The 18,891-nt window shown below is 38.3% G+C and overlaps 1 long non-coding RNA gene across 1 annotated transcript in view; it reads left to right on the top strand.

Moving 5' to 3' along the window:
- LOC128320586 (uncharacterized) overlaps nucleotides 1–18,891 on the top strand; it is a 104,367-nt gene that overhangs the window by 18,057 nt on the left and 67,419 nt on the right. The window lies entirely within an intron of this gene.

Genomic DNA, 18,891 nt, shown 5'->3' with positions numbered 1-18,891 from the left:
TTTCTAGAAATAGATTGCGCAATATCAAAACCACGAGCTTGGTTTGTGTTATCTATTATTACAGACCTTTTGTAAAAGAAAATGAAAAAAAAGATGAATGCAAAGGAATATATGTCTGCCAGAGTGTTTTAGCTGCTACATATTGGGAATCACTGTTTTCACAGATGGTTTTAATTGGCCTTATCTCTGAAAACTGTAAATCATTTCCAAAAAAAAAAAATAATACAATTCAGACTCCACACACACGCACACACACACAGTGTGTGTGTGTGTGTGTGTGTGTGTATATATATATATATATATATATATATATATATATATATATATATATATATATATGTGTGTGTGTGTGTGTGTGTGTGTGTGTATATATATATATATATATATATATATATATATATATATATATAGTGTGTGTGTGTGTGTGTGTGTGTGTGTGAGTGTGTGTGTGGAGTCTGAATTGTATTTTTTTTATGATTTACAGTATATATGATCTAATACAATATATAATATGATCTAATATATAATATGATCTAATACAGTCCAATTACATAATATATGCAAGGATCAAAAGACTGGGCAAATATTGATTGTACAAAATATATATTAGACACAACTCTCTCCTTTTTCCTCTAACACATTTTTTTAAGTAATAGTATTTTCTGCCAAAAATATGGACAAGAATATTTAAAATAAATGCTACCAAATTGCCTTCCTCAAAAAAGTAATTAACACATTTAACACATGTACACACACCTTTAACACATGTACGACAGATGGTTGCACAAATTTGTTGGACTGCACAAATTAGTTATTGGATGTAAAAATACGCAATCTGGGGTATAACAAAAAAAGTTTAAAACGTCTTTAAAACGTGAAAATTTGACATGAAGATGATTCATAAGAACATACAATGTGAAATGAGAAGGAGCAAAAATGTTTGGCAAAAACTAAAGGCAAGGGGGTGCCAATAATTCTGGAGTTGATGCTATAAACTATATAGTCTACGGATATATAGTCCCTTTTCAGAAAATGTTAAGTAAGGAGTAAAAAATGATGGGGTGGTACGGTGCGGAATTACTGTTACCAGGTGATTATTTTCCTAGAACAGCATGTCTTGAAGTGTTTTTTTTTTCACAGCAATTTGCCAGTAATTACAAAATTATAGAATGATCATGATATCTTCTAGTTACATTTAATGTTGTGGAACGTCCATGAGAGAAGTTAATTCCTGTTATTACTTATGTTATAACAGTTATAAATAGTCATTCCTTCACCAGCCTCTCTTTTGTTTCTCTCTCTTGAAGTTAATATCGCAAACTGTCAGAGATGTCAAATTAATCAACACATTTTGACAAATCAGATTTAAGAATTTAAAGTGCTCTGGTAATAAACACGAACTTTTCCAGTCCTGGCATTCAAGCATAACACCTATTCTAAGTGTATTTCACTGTATAATTTTGATCTTGTGGTGCAGCTCTCTGTTTTCTTCAGCATGCATGTCCGGGTGTGTCATTCCTAACAGTAGCGAGGTGACGGCTGGCCTCTCACCCCTCTCTTTCCTCTCTCCCACCCTTCTGCAAGTTTTTTTGCCAGCTTAGCAGAATATGAGTGTCTGTTCGGTCTGGCTGTAACCTTGCCACCAGCTCCTGGGTGCTCCCCCACCCACATCTGTGTTAAGACTGGAACAGCGATGACTCAAGGCCCACAATGATGAGTGCACCTCGAGGGAAGGAAATAAAACTTGGGGCGTGGAGGAGAAGGAGGGTAGGCAGAGTGGCTTTAACAGTGGCTGGATGTGATGGGGGCTTTTGGGCTAAAAGCTCGGGCAGCTCTCGCCTCGCCTTATTCGATTAGGCTGTCTGTTCCACAGGAAGCGCTGAAAGGCACTGGCGATAGTATCGCTATGAGGAGCGCCACGCGCAGACCCACAGACAGTTGCCAGTCCTCCTCTTTTGAATGCCAAAGTGGTCTTCAATCTAGTTAGAGCTGGACTGGCTCTCCAAATTCCCCCTCAGGTCCTGATTAGGAGGGTTAAATATGAGGAGCTCTGTGTTGGTATTTCTATGGTTGCTCTTGTGCTGTGCACATTGCATTTTTAAAAAATTATTTATCATCTCCTTGCCATATGCCTTGCAACTTTTTTTGACTCCGCAGTTGCTCTTTGTAAAAGCAATGAGTATTTTGGAATGTTCAGAGTTTGAACTACATTATTCAAAACAAGATATATTCAAAATTTGTTATACCTAAAACACATTTGGGGCACTGTTGGCACAGTGGTTAAAGTCTCTGTGTTATTGATCAGAAGGTCGGAGGTTCAAGCCCCAGCATCATCAAGCTGCTGCTGTTGGGCCCCTGAGCAAGGCCCTTAACCTGCTCTGCTCTAGGGGTGCTGTATCATGCCCTGATCCCAGATTCCTCACAAGCTGGGATATGTGAAGAAAAGAACTTCGCTGTACTGTATATGTGACACATAAAGGTTTCTTCTTCTTTAAAAAACATATCTGAGTAAATAAAATATAATATCTGAGTACGGGTCCCACTATGATTGAGGAAGATCTTTCCTATTGTGGTCCTAAAGGGAAGACAGCAGAGCAAAATGGCTATGGGAAGAAAAAAATTGGAAAAATGGGGTCCTGATCTTCTTGGAAATGCCACAATAAATCGCAGCGCCTCCCCAATGGATGGATGATTAAATGTGCTCCTAAACTGCCCTGATTTGTGGGGGCACCTTGCCGATTTTATTTGCCACTGTTAACATTTTCATTCCTGCATTATGCATGCTGCTCTGGGGCAAGGAAGTGCTACAAACAAATGGCCTGAGGGATGAGCGTAAACACAGACTGCCTCCAGAGCTGAGAGTGTGAGAAAGAAGGAGAGAGAAGCATCACTCGCTGGCTTTATTCCTCTTCGATCGTTTACTGTATAATGACCATCAGCTGCTTCTTGTTTGAGGTAAAGCTGCAGTGTTCCTGAGGTCATGAGGTTCTCTGCAGTGCACTGTAATGGTGTGTTCAAGTAGGAGCTGATTGCAAAGAAAGTGATGCAAAATGGTTTTAAATCATATGATTGCACCAACAGCTGGTGGAATGATTCTTTAAAAATCATCGTAAGTAACCCAAACTGCCAAATAAGCAATGCTTGTTCTACAATCATTTGTGTTTTATGATTTCATTGGTACATTTCACTTGTAAATCCAGTTGATATTTAACTACCATTTTTACAAGCTGTGGAGACTCTTTGTCTCTCTCGTAACATACATTGACATCTGTTTATTCATATAAAAGTTTATAATTTCACTTGTCTCCAGCTGATGAGTTCGCCACTCGCAGGGCCAGTGTGAGCCTGGTTAATGCCGGTATATGCACGTGTGTGTGTGTGTGTTTGGCATGGGATTGACATCCGATGTCAGCTCCCTTAGCATCACAGTGCAGTTAGATTTTCATCGCCTCTCGTCCCTCACTGCAACCCGATAATGCAAATCCATGCAAATAACACTTCACTGGCAGACCGTTCTCTGTGCCTGCTCTGTATTACACTCGGCACAGAGAAACTGTTCACGGTGACGCTTTTGATTTACATGAAGGAAATGGAAACGCTAGAAAAAAACAGGTTTTTACCCAAATATGGGTAAAGTACTGAATTGCAGTAAACCCCTAGCTGCAGATTAAATTTTTTCCCTAATACTTGGTTTATTTGTTCATCTCCAGTAAGCTCTTCAGGATCACTCAGCATGACATGGAAATACAGCCTAGATGGGACGCCAATCCATCACAGGTCACCATGCACACACTCATTCACACCTAGGGGCAATTTATCTTGCCGATTCACCGGCACGGTTTTGGGATGTGGGAGGAAAACAGAGAACCCAGAGGAAACACGCAAAGGAAGAACATGCGAAACTCCACACGGAAAGTTCAGGAACTGGGGAACCTGGAGCTGTAGGTGGCAATGCTATCCACTTCACCAGTGTGCCATCTTAATATCTGGGTATGCCAAACCTGACAGCTAAAGAGTTTCTGTCAATTTTAATACAATCATCCACTGGGTGTGCAATTCATGAGGCATATTATACTCTCCTCCTGTTCCAAATAATCCCACAAGTTTATCAATTCCTATAATCATCCACTGTGACAAACGTCCTTTGACGGGTGTCTTTTTGCCATTTGCCACTCTGTAACGTCCTTCATCTGACCCATTTATTATAACACTATCTCTGTTGATGGTGCTTATGACATGGTCACACACCACAGAGTCCATCCAACAACTGACAGTCAGGTTTAATATTAAGTTAGATTTGTTTTTAAAAATTAATAAAAAAATATTAAAATTCCCTGAAATATCACATTTTTTAGGGTAGCACATTACTCGATCCTTTGCTCGAACTGGGAGTTTTGCATGTTTTCCCCTTGTCTGTATGGTTTACCTCTGGGTTCTCCGGTTTCCCCTCACTTCCTGAAAACATGCCAGTAGGTGGATTGTTGGCTCTGAATTGCACCGAGGGGCGATTTAGATTCACCAGTCCACCTACTGGCATGAGTGTGTTCATGTTGCCCTGTTAGTTTTACTGGCCTCCCATCCATTGTGTATGTATTCCCATCTTGCACCCAATTTTCCGAGGATAGCCTCCGGATCCACCATGACCCCAACCAGGATAATGTGGTTACTGAAGATGAATGAATGAACCATTTACAAAAGTATTTCCGAACATGGCAGCAATTACAGCCTTAAGGTTTTTTGTGTTGGGGTGGGGGTGGGGGGGGACGTTCAGTCATTGTTGTGTTTTTGGTTATTGTCATATTGTCACTTCTGAGGTCTTGGGCAGCCAAAGGTGTGAAATCCTTTTTAAGCTCTTTAATTTTTGTAGATTAATGAAAAAAAGGTGTTAGAGTTTAATTTCATAGAAAGTGTAACAAAATGAGGAAGAAATATTGAGGTTGGAAAGCGTTTGTAGTATGAACTCACAGGACCAGGTTCAGTATTCATGGTGGTATTTGTGCTGTGATCGAGTGCAGTGAAACAGAGGCTGCGTTCTTTTCTTGGCTAAGCTTTCTCAGTTATCTCAGCTCTGGCGGTTAAAGAGCTCTCTTTTGCTTTGACATAATGTGACTCATGCACAGTGCATCAGAGGGAAGGCTGATATTGTCTTTTTATGACTTGACCTTTGAGTTATTAGTTTCCTCTTTGATGAATAACTGTTGTCGCCGTGCCTCCGAATAAGATGAGAGCGCCTTTTTTTGTGGAGACTTTCGCTTTTTCCGACAGCGCCTTTGCCACCTTTTGACACGCGGCCGAAAAAAGGAATTTGCTCTCTCATTCAGTTTGACAAGAAGATATGAGGCGATCTAATATGAAAAGTTATGGTTTGATTAATTGAGTGGAAAGTTGTGAGAAGGTCAAGAGCAGTTTGTTGGAAATGACTTTTGGTTCACAGAAAATGACCTTTCTCAGCGTAATTCTTGCACGTTGTCATATCTATTGGAAGCTGAAGTGCAACTGGAAACAATTAACATGACATCCTCCTCATATGTCACTCATTCCATCCCAGTGAATTTGAAACATTCTGTTCATCAGAGCACATGCATGGTGTGGTGTGCACTATTCATTCTGAGAATTATACAGAAAATTGTGGTCATAATTATACGATAAGACCACCTTCAGCGCAGTACAGATAGTGTTGATAGTGTGCATCGTTACACCACATAGCAGAAGCAGCTATATATCTTTATTTTTGGACTTTGTGGACCAGTCATGGCTCTGATGTAGGTGGAATATGTTATAGAGTAGAAGTCATAACTTATCATTGCAAGCCTCACTCTGCCATATGAAGTCATCTGGCAGTGGGATAAGAACTGAAATGATGAAATATAGATGCACTTTTATCGCTTTTTTATTTATTTATTTTGATTGCACTTCTCTCTATAAGAAATCTGACTTCCAGCCTTTGCTGTGTTGATAATCCAGTCCTCGATGAAGGGAGCAAATATTTAAGGTGTCCTCGGGTGTGATGCACATCTGTTTCGCAGCCCGAGGGCCAAATCCAGCACACAACAAGGCAACAAATGCTGATCCTGGCCTTCTCTGCAGCAAAATAAAATATGGCTCAAGTTTTCATTAAGGTGCTATTGATTAGCTTTTCCTGGCGATGAATTACGGGCGACGATAAATAAAAAGGAAAATATTTTTATGACTTTTTGCAGGCTATGCCAGAATTGGCTCACTTCTCTCTCGCTGGCCTCGACATGCGTGTTGTTGGTTTTTTTTACGCTCAAATTCTTGTGGCTCGCACAATGGCGGAGTGATGCTTTTTTTAATCTGCAAAAAACCAGCATTGGGTGTTTTCACGATAAATCGTCTCATCCCTTTTATGTGTCAGGAGTGAAAAAAAATTGAAAAAGGACAGAAATTGCAGACAGCCTGCTTGTTTCAGCCAGTCACTGCACAAAGTAAACATGTTCATTTTCGATGCCACGTAGGCTCCCATAAAAGGCAAATTAAATAAGAGAAAGTTGTTTGAAGAGAAGAATCAAGAAAAAAAATTTAGTATGAGGAATGTGAAAGACAAAGTTGAACGTGAGAGTTGTCTCTCTGTGGAAATTTATGTTCAACCCACTTTCAGAACATGTCCTACAGTGTTTTGTTTCTATTCCAACATCAAAGGAGGTTGATTTTCCTTTGCTTTTAAAGTTTAGCCCGGAGTTCACTTTTCTGCAGCGTTCTAGGCCTCTGTGTGTGGATCAGATTGCATCTCATGTTGTGAAGATGTACGGGGGCACATTTAGGGAATAAAATCTGAGGTAAGGCAAAGAGAGCGGTGATTTCTGAAAAGATGAAAGGCGTGCGGTTATTAGGAATTTTTCTGCTTCCTTTCTCTTGAAACGAGCTTGACACACTATTGTGCTCCAAAGCTACTTAATGATATATGATCTTTAGATTGATTTCTATTGGTTTTCATGTGACCGTCACAAAATGATGGAAAGCTTATCATCTTGACTGTTTGGTAGAAATCTGAGTTCTCTTTATCTGAAATTAAATTGTGTAGAAATTATGTATCATGATCTAAAAATATATATACTCTCTCTATGTAAATACAGTACATTGTCAATTCTATCTTGCTTATACCAAAAAGAAGAGAGAAAACAGGAAAACAGAAAAAGAAAGGAAGAAAGGAAGGGTGGGGTTGGGGGGGAGGTTTGGGGAAAACCTGGCATCCGTTCCAACTTTACTGTGCACCTGGGGAATATTTGGATGTTTGACTCAGGAACACTTTTATTGAAATAATTACATCTTTCACATTGTCCACCAGGCAGTTTGACTTGTTTTGTGATCCAAAACACATCTTGTTTACCACGATTAAAAAAAAAAAAAAAAAAAAAAAAAAAAACTCCCCCACCACCCCACGGCGGATTTCATGGGCCATTCTGTATGTGACCTGAACTGAGTTCATTTATTTAATTTTCTCCCCTAGATTGATTGGCTACAGCGCTCACAAACAAGTGATGAGGATTCAACTGGACATTTGTGAAATTCTGGGACAGAAAGCGTTTCTTGTGTGTCCGTGTGGTGGGCAAGGGGAGACGGGCCCTCCAGCCCTTTGAAACACGAGGCTTCAGAGATAACATTTCACACCCAATAGCGCTGCCCAACCATGCAGCCCACATGAAATAAGCCCTCGGCCTTTAGGTTTGGCTTTCATTTTTTTTTAAAGCTGTTGACAGGCGTTTCAAAATGTGCTGGAAAATGCATCTGAAACCTCACACTGCTGTAAACATATCTGAAACGACCCACTCCAATGACAGCGGCCTGTCTTTGGGTACACAGCAGATACACACAATAGAGATCAGGCAAAAAAAACAAGGTTTCATAAATTTATACTTTTATTCACTTCTAAACTTTCTACTTGGAACTTATAGTATACTTCCCTGAATTAAGCAGTTTTTCTAGTTAAAACATGAAGGGAAAAAATCAAAACATGCAAATAATCGCTTCCAGCGTGAATATTACGCAAGGAAAAATATCTCTTTCTTGGCAAAAGGGTTGTCAAGTATGTTGACACAACTATAATGACATCACTGTCTGAGTCTCTTTCTCAATGATGCAGAAATTATTGTATAATCTTCTTTAATTAATATTCCTCATACTCAACAAAGTGTCTTCAGCAGTTCCTCACTGACTTCACTTTCATAGCTTCTCAGAAGCACCTCTCTTTTTTAGCTCCTTTATTTGTTATTTCCAGTTTTTGACATTTTGACAAGTAAGCACAATGTCTACGGAAGACGCCAGAGGCTCCTGTGCTGCCACTTTTAGTTAATAATCTAAAGCTGTAGGTGTGTACCAGGTGTTTAGCTTAGATTTATTTTTCCAGAAGTCAAATGGAAAAGTGCCATCTTCCTCAGCAACCCCATTAATGCCTTATACCTCTGTACATGATCAAACCCTAAAACATGATTTTATTGCAGAATCTTGTTATGGTGAGGCATAGCTTCCAGTTTACGTTTTCAGTTAATAACAGCTTTGTGCGCACAGAGTCTCACAAATCAACACTTTGGGCGAAAGATCAGTTGGCTCAGTGCCCGTCAGCACCAGTCTATCGCCAGGACATGAGAGGGAGATAATACACGCGTTTGCACGCATGCACACCCTCATTCAGTCAGACACACACTCGCTTGCTCATACACACCTAGCGTCTCGCACGCTATTTCTTACTCTCTAACCCATAGCCCACATATTATATATGTCATTTTATTTAGATGTTGACTGCTTATTTCTAAACGCTCTGGGTGTAGCTGGATGTAAGTATGTAGAGGAACAAAGAAAAAAGAACTTTTCTCTTCGAAACAACTTTTATTTCACTACATTTACTACAAGGTTTAACTTTTTCCTTTTAATTATCTTTGACTTGTCAAAGATAATTTAACTAAAAAGTTAAACAAGATTTAAAATTACCCCTTGTGGAAAAAAGAAAAAAAAAGATTATTTATTATTATGTCTCAGTCATCGTTTAACCATTCTGCAAAGACAGGGAGCTTGCAACCAAAAAAAAAAAAAAAAACTGAATACCTTAATTCATCAATATTTCCTCTCAGACAACAGATGGTCCATATTTCCACTTAGAAAACAGATGGTACTGTTAGAAATAATATATTTTTGGTAACAATTTACATTAAAGTTCCCTTAACTGACGGTCTTTACTACATTATTTAACATTATACCAGTGAGTATAATACACAGAAGCAGTAGTTCTGGTTTATATTAATGTGCTCGTTCTTAACTCATTCATAGGGACTCATCTGGCAGACGCTCTCTGTGATCTAAAAATAATAATAAATGAATTAAATCAATAAATGCTTAGTTAAAGAAAGTAAAATGTATCATTTTTGATGTGGTAAAGGTTCTGCTTAGGGGACGTTTATGTAATATTTACGGAAGGAGTTTCAGGTGTTCACACTTTGTACCAGTCAGTTTCCCAGTTACATTATCAGCTGTGTTTAAAAAAAAAAAAAAAAAAAAAAAAGGAAAAAGGCTAGAAAGGGAAATGACTGTTTGCCCATATAACGTAAGTGATAACAGGAACTAACTTGTCTTGCATACGTTTAACAACATTAACTGTACCCAAAAGAAGTTAAAAAGTGTGAAAGGTCGTTTATTATAAATAAAAAATTTAATTCACTGTGGTATATGTGGAATTACACATTTCGGATTGTGCTGTTGTATAAAAATAATCCGCTTCACTGTGGTAATGGCCACCATCCCAGCGTGGATTATTTTCGTATAACAGCACAGGCCATCATGTGTTATTCCTTAACATACCATAAACCTAAGCATTAACAAACCGTAAGTAAGTTAATATATGCATTAATTAAAATTTTTAAATGTTAACAAAAATAAACCTGCATTGAATAATGTTTATTCAACCCCTGTCTTAAAATAAGTCATATTAATTAGCAAAAATTAAAATGACAGAATGTTCCTAAGTGTTGGCAGCTGAACTCTGGTCTCCGGGTGTAAATATTGGAACTTGTTATTCAGGCTCAGTTGTTCATTTGCCAGTTAACAACCGCAAACACTTTCATTGAGGTGTTGGTTAATGTAAGTCATTGTGTGTGTAATTGTAGTCATTGCTGATATGAACATTGGTTAATGCAAGTGTTTATTATTTGTCTTATTTAGTTTAATATTAAAAAAATCAACGAATAAAGTGTTAGTTACTTTGTCATCGATACTTGTGGTGTATTAATGCTGAAGTTCATCGTTTGCCCATGTCACCTTGTTACCTACTGTGCTAAATAATGCCAGTTAAGGAAAGCTTAGCAACAGGCATGATACCGCATGGTGACTGGTACAGTTTGGTCTGTTTAGCTTTCTTCCTGTTTTTGAAATAACTCTGACATTAATTATTTATATCTACATAAAGAAACTCTTTGTCTATATGTTATCACAAAAGCTTTACTTTCGCTGCAATCTCACTTAAGTCTGTTTATCCAATTTATCCAAACACGTAGTCTTTTACTTAATGAATCATTGAGCTAAATGAAGTAGTCACTAGCTGCTAGTGCTGTGGGTTATGAGCAGTTTGCACTGCGCTGATGGTATGAGTATGCCGTATGTCATTACTGACAAAGTTTTAGTCATTTCTTCCATTTGGTCTAGTGCTTGTAAAAGTCTGGAGTGTGAAAAAAAATCAACCCCCGGGGTCCTAATAGGGAGAAGAAAAGAAAGATGAATCTGTAAAGTGGGTTTTATTCCTATAACAGCATACAAATAGTAAGTTTTTGTGAACTGTTGCTAAGAAAACTTGAATAAAGCTTATGAAGCAAAGGGAAGAACCTACTGCATTTTCACTGCTTTTGACTTTTTTGAGCATTAGATAGGGGAATTCTAGTACAGTCATTTGCTCAAACGTACGTATATCTTCAGTCTATGGTTTGACGATGATGAAGATCATGAACAGCTCGATGTAATGAAATTTAACGAAAAATAAAGGTGTGTCCGATTTTGCAGTTACATTTGTAATGAAGGTATGTGTACACTGTAACATGGAGAAAAACGAGCAGAAATCACATGTTTATATTAGAATACACTCACTGTAATTATCGCTTCTACAGTAACAACTATAACAATGTCTATAGTAACAATTATAGAACTTGTGTAACTGTTGAAAAGTTTTCTGTGTGGTGAAGCATTTTTAGAAGGAATCTCCAGTGTCAGAACTTTGTAAATGTCAACGGTAACGCTGTAGGTTTTCTAACATGAAAAAGTCTTCAGGGTGGAGGGCTTTGTGATTTCTCAGAAACAGGATAAACTACAATTTTTTGTCTTCGTAACTTCAAGAAAGAGAAAAAAGAGAGGCAGGTTTACACGTAGATCACTAGTTTATAGCTGCCATCTCATAAGTGATGACAGGAACTAACACATATCATTACATTTAACAATATTATATATAAATATAAGCAGATAAAAAAAATATGATGTGGTGGTTTTTTTAAATAAATAATAATTGGTTAGTATTGGCTAATTACTGTAGTATAAGAGGAATAAAATACTATACCACATAAACATATGCAGAACATATGAAAGAAGTTCAGGATTAAAACAGTTCTCAATTTGAGTGCATAAAAGTACTTTTAATTTTCTTTTAATAATTACAAACTGACTAGAAGCAGTTGATTTTAGAATGTTGATTTTAGAAATTTGTATTTAATCTATAAACTTTGCAGAATTTTAAAATTTATTCTCCTTCTCAGTGTTAATTTTTTTATTCTAATAAAAAAAAATTGTAGACATTAAATAAAGTCTACAGTGATTTTAAACTAATAATCTTTTCAAAACAAAAACACAACATTGCTGTTTAATAGCAACCTGTATTGTGATACCTATTGTGTATCTTATTGTGAAACTTGAAACTGACTTCTATTTGATTTATATAAAAAATCTGATTTGGAACAAGTGTTACAGCTAATCTGCGGAGGAGTCGCTTGATTTTGTTGCTTATTGATTTCTGGGAGAAAAGTTAGAACCTTTGCTAACTTGGAATTAGAAAATTAATGATCTAATTGATGAGTTTTGCCTCAGTGAGTACAAACGAACTGTAAATCAAAAAACAATTCAGATTCAAGATTTGATTAGACTGGATTATCTTTAATGTCATTTACTTGAATTTTATATCATTTACTTGAGTTTAACACAGTTATAATTGCGATGGATCCGTGCATATAAGATATTTTAAAATAAGCACTTTTCCACTAATAGAGTCAAACATACAGTTGAAGTATGACTATACAATACTTTATATCCTAACCCTGGCCTACACCTGCTCTAGATAATCTAATCCAGCTAATCAGCTAATTAACAGCTCCTTCCTGTATTCAGGGTTAATTCAAGTGAGGAAAACAGAAAGAGCTCCAGGACCAGGTTTGGGAACCGTTGCTTTATGCGCAGCATGGATGAGGAGAGTTGCTCTGTACTCATTTCCTGCAAAGGCTATGACACACACTGAAGAGAGAGAGAGAGAGAGAGAGAGAGAGAGAGGCATGAGAGCGTCTTTCATCCGGGTCGTAACCGCTACCATTCCCATGAGGGCCACGCATAAGGTCTCAATTAGGCAGGCAGTCCTGCGCCAGGAGCATTTTGCTCACAGATTTGTTCGTGGAGAGAAATGGATGTCATACGTTGGGCTGTGTGAGTCCAGGCCCATGGCCACGGCACAAGGATGCAGAGCTTGCGATTAAAACCAGTTCCTTCTTATTACAAGTGGAATTTCCTCCATGCTGATTGAAGTTCCAGCATATTGCTGCCACACTCCCTCCCACAAAAGAGCAAAGACTTTTAAAGATTTTTGGAGTACAGGAAGGGGGAGCCTGGCAAAATGGAGGACTTTTTTTTTTAAACCCTCCCACGGTACTAGGCCATGTGTGTACAGTTTCAAAGTCACTTGATTTAGTGTAAGCTCTCCACAAATGATCGTTTTTGTCATAATTCGTTTCCGCCATGAAGGATTTTTTTCTTTTTTTTTTCCTTTTTCAGAAGTGGCTTCCAGTGACTAACTGATTTATGTGATCAGCTCAATTACCAGCAGTTGCGTGGACGGCCAGATGAATTTACGCTTGCTTTGAAGTGAGATCTAAGCAGCGTGAATTCATATCGGGAATTGATATGGATATGCTTTTTGTTTTAATCAAGAAAAAAAGCGAGAAAGCTGTGCAACAATAATCAAACTCGTGCCATTTAGCTTCTCTTTGCTAAGTTAATGGAATCCTGTAATGTTTAGTGTGAAGCATCAATCATGCAAAAATCTATTGTTGCATTAGCCTTGAAAGAACAATAATAATAAAAATGCTATAATGGCTTTAGCTTCCTTTCCATAAATCATGGTGCAGGGGGTACAGTGAGGCATGTGTGTGTGTGTTTATTATGAGGATGACTTAACTTTGTCGAATATGCTATTTCAGCCCTTTCAGGCTGTTGAGGACACTGAATATTGATGTGATAGTAAACAATAATAAAATAGTTTTTTTTCCCCACCTTTCATGTCTCATGGCCAAGTACAGCATATAACAGCGTGTATTTCTGGGTGACTGCGTTGGCTCTGGCACATTCGGCCGTGACTCTGAGCTGCAGCGTGCTGGATGCTGGATAGCCGTTCAACATTTGGCTGTAAATCACTGGTAAATGCATAAAAATGGTGTCGAGCGAGAGATTTACTGTAACGCTGAAAATCCTTTTAAACAAATATTAAAATAAGGCAACAAGGCGCCTGAAAGTCGTTTAAGAGGGCATCGCACTTCAGTTTGGACGCGAGCAGTGAAAGCTGACAGGCTGTCGGAATTTACATTGGTATTAGCATTTGATTGATGACACACTGCACGCACTTTGTTAAGTTGGTAAGATGCCGGTGAGGGGGAGTGCATTGTGCCGTTTCATTCTGCCAAGTGTGTGTGTGTGTGTGTAGAGACAGGAAACAAGGATTCTAAGACACAGCAAAGTCAGGTATCGATTGAAATGTATACACCCACTGGCCACTTTAATAGGAACACCGGTACCCCTGCACATCCATGCAATTATCCAATCAACCAATCATGTAGCAGCAGCAAAATGCATAAAATCATGCGGATACTGGTCAAGAGCTTCAGGTAATGTTCACATCAAACATCAGAATGGGGAAGAATGTGATCTCAGTGACTTTGACTGTGGCATGTTTGTAGACCGGCTGGCTTGAGTTGTCAGACTCCTGGGATTTTAATGCCACAGAATGGTGCAGAAAAATTAAAAAACATCCAGTGAGCGAAAGTTCTGTGGGTGGAAACCCCTTGTTGATGAGAGAGGTTTGAGCTCAAAGGAAAGCTACGGTAATCCAAATAACTCTTTACAACCGTTGTGAGCAGAAAAGCATCTCGGAACGCACAACACGTCGAAACTTCAGGTGGATGGGCTACAACAGAAGACCACATCGGGTTCCACTTTTGTCAGCCATGAAGAGGGATCTGAGGCTACAAAAAACTGGACAGTTGAAGATTAGAAAAAGACCAGACCAGACATTTTTTTCAAAATCCTAGGAGATCAGCAGTTTGTGAAATAAACCAACCTGTCTGGCACCAACAACCGTGCCACAGCCAAGTCACCGAGATCACATTTTTTCCCCTATTCTGATGTCCGATGTGAACATTAACTGAAGCTTTTGACCTGTATCTGCACAACTTTATGTGTCGCGCTGCTGCCATCCAATTGGCTGATTGAATAATTGCATGAATGAGGTGTACAGGTGTTCCTAATATAGTGGACAGTGAGTGTATTCTACATATTAGAAGCATTAATGTAAAAAAAATCTCACATATGCTATATAGCCATGTATATATGGTGCTCTACACAAAATATCAGCATATGCAGAAACCAGGCACAGGTTAAGTGTAGGGTTCTCTGTGTAACCTCAGTAAGCAGGTTTAATGTCTGTGCAGACATTTAGACTCACTCCACAGTCTAAAGAGAAAAAATCTCCATTACCTGACTCCATACTTAACACCCAGCACTGCACTTACACCGTGGGTGGAGAAGATAATGCTCTGAAAAGAGAGGTGGGGGAAGAAAAAACAAAAAGTATGAAATTAATAAAGCTTTTTAGCTGGCATAATCAGTCATTTTGAACTTGACTGGAGAGAGCAACAAAACAAATAAATTTTGGGGAGAGAATACATGTATTTTAATGCCTTCAAGCAAAACTAATTAAAGACGACACCTCATTTACATAAATAAGCATTATAATTTGCATGGAGGCACCAGGGAATATGGTGGAGAAAAAAAGAGAAAGCAATATTTTGCACTCTGCTAATTTCATTTTATTTGGGATTTAAGCCTAATAAAGATTCATTTTGGTGGGGAAGAGAATAATCAAAGGGGGGGAAATTTAAACTATCTCCAAAGATGCAGCAGTCACTATTCAAAGAGCCCCTTTCAGAGGCAGCAGAAACCCCCTAATCAGGAGTGGCACTTCCTGGCCTGGCTCCAAAGCTCCCAACTCCTTGAAAGGTGAAAAAAAATTTTTTAGAGCCCAATTTATTAGTATGCAGTTCTGGCATTGGTGGCTGAATTAATGGCGGTGACTGATAATGACTGTAATCGTGGCACAAATGGGGTGTTGAAATAGCAAACAACGGGCACCAGGCATGTAATGGGGCTTTTATTAATTACCCGAGCTGGGGCAGGAGTGAGACGCAGGATTTACAGTAGCGGCAGCGGCAGCCGGTCGGGCCGGCTTGGTCCGGTCTAATCGACACAGTGGAGGGGTTGGTGTGGGGATGGGGGGGCAATGCTCACACACTCACTTAAAGGTACTTTATAATGCTGCTGGAGTGATGCTGGACAGGCGACATTGGTGAGATCAGCAGCTTCAGTACAGGAGCATTGGAGAAAAAGGCTCAGGCTCATGTCACACATTAAATGTGTATGAGAGACAGAATGACAGAGAGAGTGTTTCAGGACTTTATGAGCTTTTTAGACTTAACAAGTGCAGATATCTTGAATATATAAAAAAAGTTGTCTAATATCTCTCATTATGAGATCACTATATAAAAAATATAAAACCATCAATCCTATTTCTAGACTTATTTACTCATTTTAAAGCTTAAAATGGTCATATTCTATTGGCTGTTAATTTTGCTTCATTCTAGAAATAAACACTTGAAATAAGCAAAATGATTTGCCAATAGAATAAGAAAATTTCAGGCTTGAAATGAGGAAGAATAAGTTATCTTAACATCTAAAGTACAATATAATGTAGATGACTCCATTTTATAATATTCTATCTAAGATTAACTCCTTTAACCCATATTATATAAGTTTTATATTTATTACATTTAAGATTTTTTTTCCCTCAAATCTAAATTCTAATCTCTTGGGAAACTGGATTTACTCATGCGTTATTCTGGTTGAGTAAAATGTGCCTTTGTTTTATTGAAATTGTCTTCTTAAGCCGAGGCAGACAGAACACTGACTCATACATTTTTTCATAATAATTGGACCAGCTGTTCCAAACCGCCTCTGTTTTACACAATATTTGCACATTTTATTAAAATACGACCTCAGCTGAGATTTTACAGATTATTGGCTGACCTTCATCATCGAGCCATATGTTTAGGAAGTCATGGCCTGCTTTAAAGCTTCTTTTTCTGTGGGGGTGGGAGGTGTGGTGTAGCAGAGTCTGGCCTTTTTTATATTATATTATAGCAGCAGCAATATCATGGACCAGACTGAGAAACCACCGGACCACTCAGATGTCAACTCACCCACATGAAAGGCTTGATTAAAAAACCTTCCTTATTATCAAACATATCCTTAATGGACAACATACTTTAAAATAAAATGAACAATTAGATTTTTATTGTTTTCGGGGCAGTTGTGGTTTATATAAATCATGGGCGTAAATTTTACAATAAAAAAAAACAGAGGCTGTCTTCGCATAGATAATCAAGTTAACGAGATCACACCGAGAACGATCTTCTGCTTCTCGTTCTTTCAGTTTCTTTAACTGTCATTGTTCTTAAATGTTCTTAGCTCACTGAGTTTAGGAAAAATGGAAAAAAAAGTACTCATGCAAAAGTCTAAAATTAAGTGCTATATATATATATATATATATATATATATATATATATATATATATATATATATATATATATATAAAATCTGATGTACATACACACACACATGTATGTATATATGTTTATCTCGTTTACAATGGCACCTGTCAAGGTGGGATATATTACGCAGCAAGTGAACAGTCTGTTCTCGAAGTTGATGTGTTAGAAGCAGGAAAACTGGGCAAGCGTATTGTGCCCTGCCACACTGCAGGTTTAAAGTGTTGACTTGGCACCAAAATTCCCCAGATCTCAATCCGATTGAGCATCTGTAAGATGTGCTGGACAAACAAGTCCGATCCATGGAGGCCCCACGTCGCAACTTACAGGACTTAAAGGATCTGCTGCTAATGTCTTGGTGCCAGATTCCACAGCACACCTTCATGCCTCATTGGCTCAGAGCTGTTTATATACAGTGAATAAATTTTTTTAACTAACCATGACTCAACTCAGCTGCCCTTTGAAAACCCCTTCACCCCTCACCCTGTCCCATCCCAGCACCAGAAGTGTATCCAGAACACACACACACACACACACACACACTACAAAGGGAGCAGCTGGGTTTTATTTCACTGAATAAAAGCAATACTGGTTGGAGGCCTTTGAAATCATTAATAGATAAAAAGAATGAATGCTCACATTACATCTGGGAAGAGAGAGATTGAAGCTTGATCGTTCGTCTCTCAGATCCGCCATTAGTTAGAATTAGTTACGTTTAACACAGACAGTAAATGACTGTAATCTCCAAACTATTGAGAAAATGATCTTGATGCTGTAAAGTGCTGCTGGTTTCAGTGTTAGCGAACACTAGATGATCGGTAATAAATCTGGGTGATGCTGAGTGCAGTTAAAGGGGAATCTGCACATCTGAGATAAGCACCCAGCATTAGTGACAGAACTATTTTTATTTGTCACAGGTAGGGCTGAGTATGGGTAAAAAAAAACAAAAAATGAGAGAGAGAGAGAGAGAGTTAATAAAAACATCAAAGTCTGCTAATTGGCTGGGTGCGCTGGAACTTAACTGGAACTTCTGGCTCTGTCTTCGACTTAAAGAGCAATTTCCTTGACATGACTTAGCTCTGTGTCATGGCTTTACTTTTGCCTGTGTATCACATAATTCTACCGGCGACTACAGAAAGTTCTTATAAATCATAAAAATACCCTTAAAAATATGAAGTTGCACAATTTTCATTATATTCAGTTCATTAATTACTAGTTGGTGCGATGGAATTTAATGCTCAACTCAACTTTAACTCTTTAAACATCCAAAAATATATTTAATTATTTATGTTAAAGCATATAATGTAGTGTCTACTATGAATGTATTTTGGACAGCAAGGAAAGTAACAACAAACCTACTGTATCTATCTTCCTATCTGTCTGTGTCTCTGTCTGTCTGTCTGTCAGGGTGTCTGTGTGTCTGTCTGCCTGTCAGGCTGTCTGCCTGTCTGGCTGTCTGTCCATCCTTGTGACTGTCTGCCTGTTCCTCTGTCCATATACCTATAGGTCTGTCTGTCCATATGTCTGTTTGTTTATCTGTCTATCAGACCATCTGTCTGTCTGCCTGTCCGTATGTCTGTCTGTCCATCCATCAGCCCACCTGTCCATCCGTTCATCTGGATCTCCACCCATCCATCTGTCTCCATCTGTATATCTGTCTGACCATCTATCTGTGTCTCTGTCTCGCTGTCTTTTTGTCTGTCTGCTTTTGTCTGGTTATCTGTCTGTCCATTTTACTGGTCTGTCCATCTGTCTGTCAGTTCATTTA

This window comes from Pangasianodon hypophthalmus, chromosome 16 (assembly GCF_027358585.1).
Source record: "Pangasianodon hypophthalmus isolate fPanHyp1 chromosome 16, fPanHyp1.pri, whole genome shotgun sequence".
NCBI lineage: Eukaryota > Metazoa > Chordata > Actinopteri > Siluriformes > Pangasiidae > Pangasianodon > Pangasianodon hypophthalmus.
Note: the sequence above shows the minus strand (reverse complement) of the source record. Positions and strands in the feature narration are given on the sequence as shown.